At 34.6% G+C, this 12257-nt stretch overlaps 2 non-coding genes across 2 annotated transcripts; both read right to left on the bottom strand.

The window, feature by feature from the left end:
• Nucleotides 1-5638: 5638 nt before the first annotated feature.
• Trnah-gug (transfer RNA histidin (anticodon GUG)) lies at nt 5639-5710 on the bottom strand. The gene has a single exon. It is a non-coding gene; the product is annotated as a tRNA-His (tRNA).
• A 4252-nt stretch (nt 5711-9962) lies between these two features.
• Trnah-gug (transfer RNA histidin (anticodon GUG)) lies at nt 9963-10034 on the bottom strand. The gene has a single exon. It is a non-coding gene; the product is annotated as a tRNA-His (tRNA).
• Nucleotides 10035-12257: the final 2223 nt, after the last annotated feature.

Here is a 12257-nt window from a genome sequence, read left to right as displayed (position 1 = left end):
GGTCCATGACGCTTCAGAGTGAAGAGATGATATCCAGTGTCGAACTTTGAAACACTTTCTTGGTACAGCTCTCAATACACTGCGAAACATTTTCAATAAAATTTGGGAAGCTGGCAACTTCCCACCGTCTTCGTGAGAGGGATCATTGATATTAGTACCGAAGCCTGGAAAGGCCATCCCGACCCTTCCAACTTTCGTCCCATGTCGCTGTCAAGCTATGTTTGCAAACGATGCAACGGGTGATAAATAATGGACTTAAAGAAACTAAAATCAGGCTGTCGGTGTGGATTCAGATGCCTGGAAAGAACAACAGATGGTATTATAATATTTGAAGCATTTAATAGAAATGTGTTCACAGTAACTGTCGCCATCATTATCGACTTGGAAGAGTTTACATCAAATGGACCTAGTCCATAATGAATGACAGATTAAATGTAATAATAAAGGGCCGTACACATAACCTTATATCCAGTTTTGTGAAAGAAATAAATTTCAGAGCATCGGATTGACCTGATTGAATTTGGAGAAAAACTTTTATTTCATTTATGTAAACAACTATTAACAGCATCATTATTCTCTATGTGTATGAGCTCATTATCAGGATCATTATGTAGGTAAATGAAGAAGGGGTAAATATGTTGATGTTGATCAGGGTCATGGTTTTTGGGCATTCCTGAGTGAATGCTGTAGGCTATTGTGTTGTAAATAAACAAGGCTCATTAGAACATTGTAGTAGGTTTTTTCCATTAGGTAATGGTTGCTTATGGAAATTGATTATTGTGACCTGATGTGAAACGGAGAACTATATTATCTTGTGACTATGAGGATTTTACCAGCCTTGTTTTGACATCTAGCACTTTTATTTGCATTATGTTGTGACTAGTTTTGGTTGATTTTCTTTTCTTCAAATTGTTCAAGTGATTATTTTCTCTGGAAATACAAAAGTGCCCTGTTAAAATTCTTGGATAAAGATATTCATTAGAATTGTTAATGAATTAAAAACGAATAATATGTCTGTGATTAAAGAAGAGACTGTTGATACATCAGCACTTCGCAGACCATAACAGACAGGTCATCGCCTTTAATTTGGGATCTCTTCGGGACTTGAACTGAGTTTTATTCAGGACGTTTTATTACTAGGACTTGTGTCTCTAATTCTTGGATTATTTTCGGATTTCATTCGCAATACCGTATGTTCTTTTTTCTCATTTTTCACTTTGTATTCGTGGGAAATAAATTGTTTTATTAAATTTCACAAAGCTTGTTGTCCTCACTCTTTTCTGTTACTTATTTTAAGAGCATAGACTCGTAACAAAACTATTTCTTTGCATTTCTATTGTTTACATACATTGCTTGGCTCAGTACTCTGTAATGATGGTTGTTTGTATATTTTCGTGTGTGGAGGAGACCACATTTATAAGGACTAATGCCAAATAATCCTAGATTTAATAAGAGTCGTGGCACATTTTGGGGAGCAGCACACAGTCTGATCCAGTTATACAGGAATTAATAGATTGCATACGAATTATAACACTTACCAGCGGATGTTTGATCCGATACACAATGAGTGACAAAGAAATTCTCTGGATGCATCTCTTTCAGAAAGTATATCTACTGAGGGAGCGAGGTATCACATTATCCGAGACGAACGAAAACTGGACCCATCGGTATAGTGACATAATATCTTCTAATCGATATAATCAAGCATATGATGTAAGCAGAATTATTTTAATTTGGTTCAAGTTTTTTTCCTTGCATATTCAATTAAAGAATGTCATGATGATGCACCAGGTGAAAAAAATCGTGTGCCCTTTTAGAAATACACTTTATATAACAAACGTTGACGATATAATGTGAGGGTTGCATATTTGTGTAAGCTTCTCTTTAATTTCATGAACATTTGACAGATTTGTAAAATCGGTAATTTACTATTTCATATTGCAATTCTTCAAATTTAAATGTATTTGCAAGGATGTAAGCTGGAGCGATTTTGCGGAAATTTTAATTTGTAAATTGTTTGTTGGTTACCTAAAACTGGAAGAAAATATCCATTTTTGTGTTGAGATGCCTTAAAGAATTCCGGAATATGACATAGATTGATACGTTTGCTTTGTTCTGTGCAAGTTTGTTAGATACAACGTTTCAGGTGGCGCTCACCAGATAATAAGTACTTTTGAGAGAGTGACGTATGTAAGGTGAAGTAGTTCGCATTTAAAACATGCACAGTGGAGAGAATGTTTGCATACCTCTATGCTACATTAATGTAATGTGGATGATATTTCTTTTGGATATTGTACTGTTGGAAATTTTACATGATTTAAGCACACTGCTAACTAAAATGGCTGCTCCCTTGTGTTAAAAAATCAGTCTGAATTAGTCTAAAGTACACTATACTTAGCAGCTATTAAAATAGGGAAAATGAATTTTGCCAGACTAGACAATACCAGCTTCTGAAAGTGCAATGAATGAATTACCAAATATATAAAATGTAAAAAAAGTTATCGGCTCTTTTTTATACAAATGACCTCTGAAGTTCAGGAAGTGAAAATGACCAAGTAGAGCTAGCACTTTTTTGAAAGGTGCACATTTGAAGTAAGGCCAAGCTGTATACTCTATAACCCATAGTACACCCATCAATCATACACCAAAATAAAGGGAATTAAAGGTTCTTTGCATTATACCTAAGATATACAAGGTCTTTTTTAAATAGCCAGTATAACCAGTGAGGAAAGCCGGGGACATTCTTTTTCTTTTAATTCCTAACCCTATGCAAAGTGCGAAACTGTATAGCGCCACCTTAAAGAAAATAAAAAAATGTTTGCAATTATTTTTTTTTATTTTGATATAATTATGTATGATATTCTGAATAAAATGGTACATTCATATTGCGTTTAAGCATGAAAATAAGCTAATTATGATCATTTTTCTCTTGCTTACATAATTTGCCATGAGGTATGTTTGTGTGAGTAGTGACCTTAATTATGGGGAAATTAGAAGACTTAGAATATAGGAATAGAGTCAACTTAAATTTAAAACTGTTGCAATAAGTGACAGAAATATATGGTGAAAATGTTTCTTTTCATTTATTTGCAATGAAATAAAAAAATAAATGATGAGAAAGTGAATTCGCTTCTTCCATATTAAACAATAGGCAAATATTTTACACTTTGACCTTTGACCTTTATGAAGCTGATGAGTTACCTCCCTTTTCTAATTGTAAAATTCATTGTTGATATCTCAGAAATAATTCTGGCTAGTTTCATGTTCCTATCATTCAGCATAACATTGGTTGCTATGTTTACAAAATGTAATGTGCATTCTTAAAATCGCTCACTTTCATCATGGGGGGGGGGAGGCTGGACTTGTTAGAGACTCTGACACTCATAAATACTGTTCTGTGGGGAAAAAAGCACGAGAATTATTCATAAGTATTGTTTTGATGCTTGCGACTTAAATGTTTCAGCCATATAAACATAATTAAATCAAAAAAAATAATACCTACATCTTCTTTATGGTGGCGCTCACCAGATAATAAGTACTTTTGAGAGAGTGACGTATGTAAGGTGAAGTAGATCGCATTTAAAACATGCACAGTGGAGAGAATGTTTGCATACCTCTATGCTACATTAATGTAATGTGGATGATATTTCTTTTGGATATTGTACTTTTGGAAATTTTACATGATTTAAGCACACTGCTAACTAAAATGACTGCTCCCTTGTGTTAAAAAATCAGTCTGAATTAGTCTAAAGTACACTATACATAGCAGCTATTAAAATAGGGAAAATGAATTTTGCCAGACTAGACAATACCAGCTTCTGAAAGTGCAATGAATGAATTACCAAATATATAAAATGTAAAAAAAGTTATCGGCTCTTTTTTATACAAATGACATCTGAAGTTCAGGAAGTGAAAATGACCAAGTAGAGCTAGCACTTTTTTGAAAGGTGCACATTTGAAGTAAGGCCAAGCTGTATACTCTATAACCCATAGTACACCCATCAATCATACACCAAAATAAAGGGAATTAAAGGTTCTTTGCATTATACCTAAGATATACAAGGTCTTTTTTAAATAGCCAGTATAACCAGTGAGGAAAGCCGGGGACATTCTTTTTCTTTTAATTCCTAACCCTATGCAAAGTGCGAAACTGTATAGCGCCACCTTAAAGAAAATAAAAAAATGTTTGCAATTATTTTTTTTTATTTTGATATAATTATGTATGATATTCTGAATAAAATGGTACATTCATATTGCGTTTAAGCATGAAAATAAGCTAATTATGATCATTTTTCTCTTGCTTACATAATTTGCCATGAGGTATGTTTGTGTGAGTAGTGACCTTAATTATGGGGAAATTAGAAGACTTAGAATATAGGAATAGAGTCAACTTAAATTTAAAACTGTTGCAATAAGTGACAGAAATATATGGTGAAAATGTTTCTTTTCATTTATTTGCAATGAAATAAAAAAATAAATGATGAGAAAGTGAATTCGCTTCTTCCATATTAAACAATAGGCAAATATTTTACACTTTGACCTTTGACCTTTATGAAGCTGATGAGTTACCTCCCTTTTCTAATTGTAAAATTCATTGTTGATATCTCAGAAATAATTCTGGCTAGTTTCATGTTCCTATCATTCAGCATAACATTGGTTGCTATGTTTACAAAATGTAATGTGCATTCTTAAAATCGCTCACTTTCATCATGGGGGGGGGGAGGCTGGACTTGTTAGAGACTCTGACACTCATAAATACTGTTCTGTGGGGAAAAAAGCACGAGAATTATTCATAAGTATTGTTTTGATGCTTGCGACTTAAATGTTTCAGCCATATAAACATAATTAAATCAAAAAAAATAATACCTACATCTTCTTTATGGTGGCGCTCACCAGATAATAAGTACTTTTGAGAGAGTGACGTATGTAAGGTGAAGTAGATCGCATTTAAAACATGCACAGTGGAGAGAATGTTTGCATACCTCTATGCTACATTAATGTAATGTGGATGATATTTCTTTTGGATATTGTACTTTTGGAAATTTTACATGATTTAAGCACACTGCTAACTAAAATGACTGCTCCCTTGTGTTAAAAAATCAGTCTGAATTAGTCTAAAGTACACTATACATAGCAGCTATTAAAATAGGGAAAATGAATTTTGCCAGACTAGACAATACCAGCTTCTGAAAGTGCAATGAATGAATTACCAAATATATAAAATGTAAAAAAAGTTATCGGCTCTTTTTTATACAAATGACATCTGAAGTTCAGGAAGTGAAAATGACCAAGTAGAGCTAGCACTTTTTTGAAAGGTGCACATTTGAAGTAAGGCCAAGCTGTATACTCTATAACCCATAGTACACCCATCAATCATACACCAAAATAAAGGGAATTAAAGGTTCTTTGCATTATACCTAAGATATACAAGGTCTTTTTTAAATAGCCAGTATAACCAGTGAGGAAAGCCGGGGACATTCTTTTTCTTTAAATTCCTAACCCTATGCAAGATGCGAAACTGTATAGCGCCACCTCAGGAAGCAGTGTAGGGGGTCAAAAGCTATACGGTTGTCGTAAAATATAATGCTGAGGTAAAAAAAAATCTACTCAGCTATGCCATGTTCGCGACAGACATATATGCCGTGACCAGGATTCGAACCTGGGTTGTCGCGGCCACAACGCGAAGTACTAACCACTATACGATCACGGCTGTCACTGCTGAGCTGATAATGCGGATAGATTATACCAATATGAGGATAGCAATCCACGGTGTTTCCGATGGAACACGTCTCACGTGTAATAATCTTTCTGAGATTGAATTTAGTGCACAAGTCTCTATGAACATCTCTAAAATATATACTATTTCTTGTCGTCGTTCTCAGCGTTTGCTCGACCTCCATTAGAAGAAAATGCCAGAAGACACTAGTGAGGGCAGTGGGAGTGCACTGGAAGAAGCGAAAACTGCAGATTCCGGTTAGAATCATGCGAACGATCAGTTGACTTACAATCGTCTTATATATATATATATATATATATATATATATATATATATATATATATATATATATATATATATATATATATACATTTAAGATTGATATCTTGTCTTAATCAAGACGGCAAAGAACGCACCAATCCTGAGGATAAAGTACTGACACAAGAGGAGTGGTTGGAAATTAGACGGTTAAATAGATCGCAGAATTTCATAAAATGAACCAGAACTGCTTGTCGTTGGAATCACCGTTCAAATACTTAATTCGGTCTTTTGATCCACTGTTTGAGTGTGTTCACATTGACAGAAAAGTAGTTTTATATTTTTTTAAACTGAAGCTCATAGAAATAGGCGAGGTGGTACGAAGAAAATATGGTATCGTTTTTTGCAAAGGTATTTCCGGCAAAGAAAATAGATGAATTTTCCTGTAAATTAAAACGCCTACATAAATATGATCTATATTTTCGTCACGTAGAAATATCCGAAGTGGTCCGAATAGTCAGATATGTGACGTATTGAACATCTGTCATTTTGACCCGATGTGATTTGCATTGCTTTGCTTGTAGCATAATCAGTGCAAATGATAAATACTTTGAAGCTGAAATGATTCATAACATTTTCGAATCAGAATACCTTAGGTACACTATTCGAATGAAAAAATAAGGATAAATCTTGTGTGTGCGTTCTACATGTAGTCCATAATGAAACCACATTAAAGCAGCTAAATCGACTAAAATGCAAATTCACACTCACAAGGAAATCAAAATATAAAACTTTATGAAGGATCACTCTGCACACAACATCACCATGTCTATGCATTATTATTCCGGCCGGCGGGTTGGGTGCTAAATTTTATATACATAAAAAAACATGTACCATTGGAAAAGGATTGTTATATCAAGTACAGAAAGATTTTACATGTCAATCAAGGTATCCAATTTTAATGAAATTAAATTGGCCCCATTTACAAATATTGTGTCGCACGTCCATGACGCTGCTCACATCTCTTTGTGATTTTCATAGATAAGCATGTCACCCGAAATAAAATAAAATAAGCAAAAGAATTATTGAAATGGGCCCCTCATATCAACCTGAATATGAAATCTAGATCTACTGACATTATTTACCTATAGTACTATATAAACCTTTTGATCTTAATGAGTGTCAAGATGAAAATGGAAATCGAAAACCTATAGCTATTTTGATTAATATGAATCTTAAATCCACAACAAAATGTACACACCACGTTTTCAATGTTATTAACAGTTGAAATCAGGTTAAGATGACTGAGTTCACAGTGCCTTAAATGCGGTTTGGCAGCTGGAGCAATATTAGATAGCAAAGCATAGAAAAACAGTGATTGATAGCTTCATTTATATCGCACAGATTCAACAAATATTTGAATTGGACACGTTTGGTATTCATTTCGGCTTTATGTTCGCAACATATTTCTCGACCCCTCCCCCCCCCCCTCCGAGCATTCTTTTGATCTGGAGATTTTGGCTGAGTGCAGTGAGACAGAGATGCTAAAAAATATCAGGTTCTATACGAATGCCACGTGATTCTCGGAAATTCAAATCTGCTAACGCTGAATATTACACATCTTCGCTATGGAAGGTCCCGATAACCTGTACGTAGGGTTACCGCAACATTGGCTAGCGAAGATGAATATTACAATAAACCGTTCACTATATGAGAAGTAATCGATTCTCTGGATCGGGTCCATGACGCTTCAGAGTGAAGAGATGATATCCAGTGTCGAACTTTGAAACACTTTCTTGGTACAGCTCTCAATACACTGCGAAACATTTTCAATAAAATTTGGGAAGCTGGCAACTTCCCACCGTCTTCGTGAGAGGGATCATTGATATTAGTACCGAAGCCTGGAAAGGCCATCCCGACCCTTCCAACTTTCGTCCCATGTCGCTGTCAAGCTATGTTTGCAAACGATGCAACGGGTGATAAATAATGGACTTAAAGAAACTAAAATCAGGCTGTCGGTGTGGATTCAGATGCCTGGAAAGAACAACAGATGGTATTATAATATTTGAAGCATTTAATAGAAATGTGTTCACAGTAACTGTCGCCATCATTATCGACTTGGAAGAGTTTACATCAAATGGACCTAGTCCATAATGAATGACAGATTAAATGTAATAATAAAGGGCCGTACACATAACCTTATATCCAGTTTTGTGAAATAAATAAATTTCAGAGCATCGGATTGACCTGATTGAATTTGGAGAAAAACTTTTATTTCATTTATGTAAACAACTATTAACAGCATCATTATTCTCTATGTGTATGAGCTCATTATCAGGATCATTATGTAGGTAAATGAAGAAGGGGTAAATATGTTGATGTTGATCAGGGTCATGGTTTTTGGGCATTCCTGAGTGAATGCTGTAGGCTATTGTGTTGTAAATAAACAAGGCTCATTAGAACATTGTAGTAGGTTTTTTCCATTAGGTAATGGTTGCTTTTGGAAATTGATTATTGTGACCTGATGTGAAACGGAGAACTATATTATCTTGTGACTATGAGGATTTTACCAGCCTTGTTTTGACATCTAGCACTTTTAGTTGCATTATGTTGTGACTAGTTTGGGTTGATTTTCTTTTCTTCAAATTGTTCAAGTGATTATTTTCTCTGGAAATACAAAAGTGCCCTGTTAAAATTCTTGGATAAAGATATTCATTAGAATTGTTAATGAATTAAAAACGAATAATATGTCTGTGACTAAAGAAGAGACTGTTGATACATCAGCACTTCGCAGACCATAACAGACAGGTCATCGCCTTTAATTTGGGATCTCTTCGGGACTTGAACTGAGTTTTATTCAGGACGTTTTATTACTAGGACTTGTGTCTCTAATTCTTGGATTATTTTCGGATTTCATTCGCAATACCGTATGTTCTTTTTTCTCATTTTTCACTTTGTATTCGTGGGAAATAAATTGTTTTATTAAATTTCACAAAGCTTGTTGTCCTCACTCTTTTCTGTTACTTATTTTAAGAGCATAGACTCGTAACAAAACTATTTCTTTGCATTTCTATTGTTTATATACATTGCTTGGCTCAGTACTCTGTAATGATGGTTGTTTGTATATTTTCGTGTGTGGAGGAGACCACATTTATAAGGACTAATGCCAAATAATCCTAGATTTAATAAGAGTCGTGGCACATTTTGGGGAGCAGCACACAGTCTGATCCAGTTATACAGGAATTAATAGATTGCATACGAATTATAACACTTACCAGCGGATGTTTGATCCGATACACAATGAGTGACAAAGAAATTCTCTGGATGCATCTCTTTCAGAAAGTATATCTACTGAGGGAGCGAGGTATCACATTATCCGAGACGAACGAAAACTGGACCCATCGGTATAGTGACATAATATCTTCTAATCGATATAATCAAGCATATGATGTAAGCAGAATTATTTTAATTTGGTTCAAGTTTTTTTCCTTGCATATTCAATTAAAGAATGTTATGATGATGCACCCGTTGAAAAAAAATCGTGTGCCCTTTTAGAAATACACTTTTTATAACAAACGTTGACGATATAATGTGAGGGTTGCATATTTGTGTAAGCTTCTCTTTAATTTCATGAACATTTGACAGATTTGTAAAATCGGTAATTTACTATTTCATATTGCAATTCTTCAAATTTAAATGTATTTGCAAGGATGTAAGCTGGGGCGATTTTGCGGAAATTTTAATTTGTAAATTGTTTGTAGGTTACCTAAAACTGGAACAAAATATCCATTTTTGTGTTGAGATGCCTTAAAGAATTCCGGAATATGACATAGATTGATACGTTTGCTTTGTTCTGTGCAAGTTTGTTAGATACAACGTTTCAGGAAGCAGTGTAGGGGGTCAAAAGCTATAAGGTTGTCGTAAAATATAATGCTGAGGTAAAAAAAAAAACTCTACTCAGCTATGCCATGTTCGCGACAGACATATATGCCGTGACCAGGATTCGAACCTGGGTTGTCGCGGCCACAACGCGAAGTACTAACCACTATACGATCACGGCTGTCACTGCTGAGCTGATAATGCGGATAGATTATACCAATATGAGGAAAGCAATCCACGGTTTTCCGATGGAACACGTCTCACGTGTATTAATCTTTCTAAGATTGAATTTAGTGCACAAGTCTCTATGAACATCTCTAAAATATATACTATTTCTTGTCGTCGTTCTCAGCGTTTGCTCGACCTCCATTAGAGGAAAATGCCAGAAGACACTAGTGAGGGCAGTGGGAGTGCACTGGAAGAGGCGAAAACTGCAGATTCCTTTTAGAATCATGCGAACAATAAGTTGACTTACAATCGTCTTATATATATATATATATATATATATATATATATATATATATATATATATATATATATATATATATACATTTAAGATTGATATCTTGTCTTAATCAAGACGGCAAAGAACGCACCAATCCTGAGGATAAAGTACTGACACAAGAGGAGTGGTTGGAAATTAGACGGTTAAATAGATCGCAGAATTTCATAAAATGAACCAGAACTGCTTGTCGTTGGAATCACCGTTCAAATACTTAATTCGGTCTTTTGATCCACTGTTTGAGTGTGTTCACATTGACAGAAAAGTAGTTTTATATTTTTTTAAACTGAAGCTCATAGAAATAGGCGAGGTGGTCCGAAGAAAATATGGTATCGTTTTTTGCAAAGGTATTTCCGGCAAAGAAAATAGATGAATTTTCCTGTAAATTAAAACGCCTACATAAATATGATCTATATTTTCGTCACGTAGAAATATCCGAAGTGGTCCGAATAGTCAGATATGTGACGTATTGAACATCTGTCATTTTGACCCGATGTGATTTGCATTGCTTTGCTTGTAGCATAATCAGTGCAAATGATAAATACTTTGAAGCTGAAATGATTCATAACATTTTCGAATCAGAATACCTTAGGTACACTATTCGAATGAAAAAATAAGGATAAATCTTGTGTGTGCGTTCTACATGTAGTCCATAATGAAACCACATTAAAGCAGCTAAATCGACTAAAATGCAAATTCACACTCACAAGGAAATCAAAATATAAAACTTTATGAAGGATCACTCTGCACACAACATCACCATGTCTATGCATTATTATTCCGGCCGGCGGGTTGGGTGCTAAATTTTATATACATAAAAAAACATGTACCATTGGAAAAGGATTGTTATATCAAGTACAGAAAGATTTTACATGTCAATCAAGGTATCCAATTTTAATGAAATTAAATTGGCCCCATTTACAAATATTGTGTCGCACGTCCATGACGCTGCTCACATCTCTTTGTGATTTTCATAGATAAGCATGTCACCCGAAATAAAATAAAATAAGCAAAAGAATTATTGAAATGGGCCCCTCATATCAACCTGAATATGAAATCCAGATCTACTGACATTATTTACCTATAGTACTATATAAACCTTTTGATCTTAATGAGTGTCAAGATGAAAATGGAAATCGAAAACCTATAGCTATTTTGATTAATATGAGTCTTAAATCCACAACAAAATGTACACACCACGTCTTAAATGTTATTAACAGTTGAAATCAGGTTAAGATGACGGATTTCACAGTGCCTTAAATGCGGTTTGGCAGCTGGAGCAATATTAGATAGCAAAGCATAGAAAAACAATGATTGATAGCTTCATTTATATCGCACAGATTCAACAAATATCACTGGACAACAAATTTTTACAAAAGTCATGTTACTGAAATAAAATTAGTCAATTCTTATCAATTTTTATGTGCTGAACACGAATATGACAGTCAAATTGCAAAATTGGCTCTATTTTTCTTGTAATCTGCAAGAAATTAATGTTTACATAACGAAATGCATTCCAATAGTAAAAGGTCAACTGTAATAGCCTACCTATAAAAAATCAAGTCATTGACTACATCTTAGATTTCTTCGCCTGTCTCTTGTACAGCTGTTCGGGAGCATCTCTGAGGAGTGTCCAGCAGTAGTCAGCCAGCATTGTAGTGGACCTTTTCCCTGGTATCTTTGTTCCATTGTTGCGATATCTTGATGAAAACGTTCGCCGTGTTCATCACTAACAATACCACAGTTGCTAGGAAAGAAATCCAAATGGGAATGAAGGAAGTGAATCTTTAGAGACATATTGCAGCCAAGTTTCTTATACTTCATCAACATGTCTTCTACTAGTTCCTTATAGTTTTCTGCCCTAACATTTCCGAGGAAGTTTGTAGAAACTAGGCGAAAAGC

This window comes from Sinohyriopsis cumingii, chromosome 5, assembly GCF_028554795.1.
Source record: "Sinohyriopsis cumingii isolate HCF-2022 chromosome 5, ASM2855479v2, whole genome shotgun sequence".
In the NCBI taxonomy this organism is placed as follows: Eukaryota; Metazoa; Mollusca; class Bivalvia; order Unionida; family Unionidae; genus Sinohyriopsis; species Sinohyriopsis cumingii.
The sequence above is the reverse complement of the archived record's forward strand: the minus strand, read 5'-3'. Positions and strand labels throughout refer to the sequence as shown.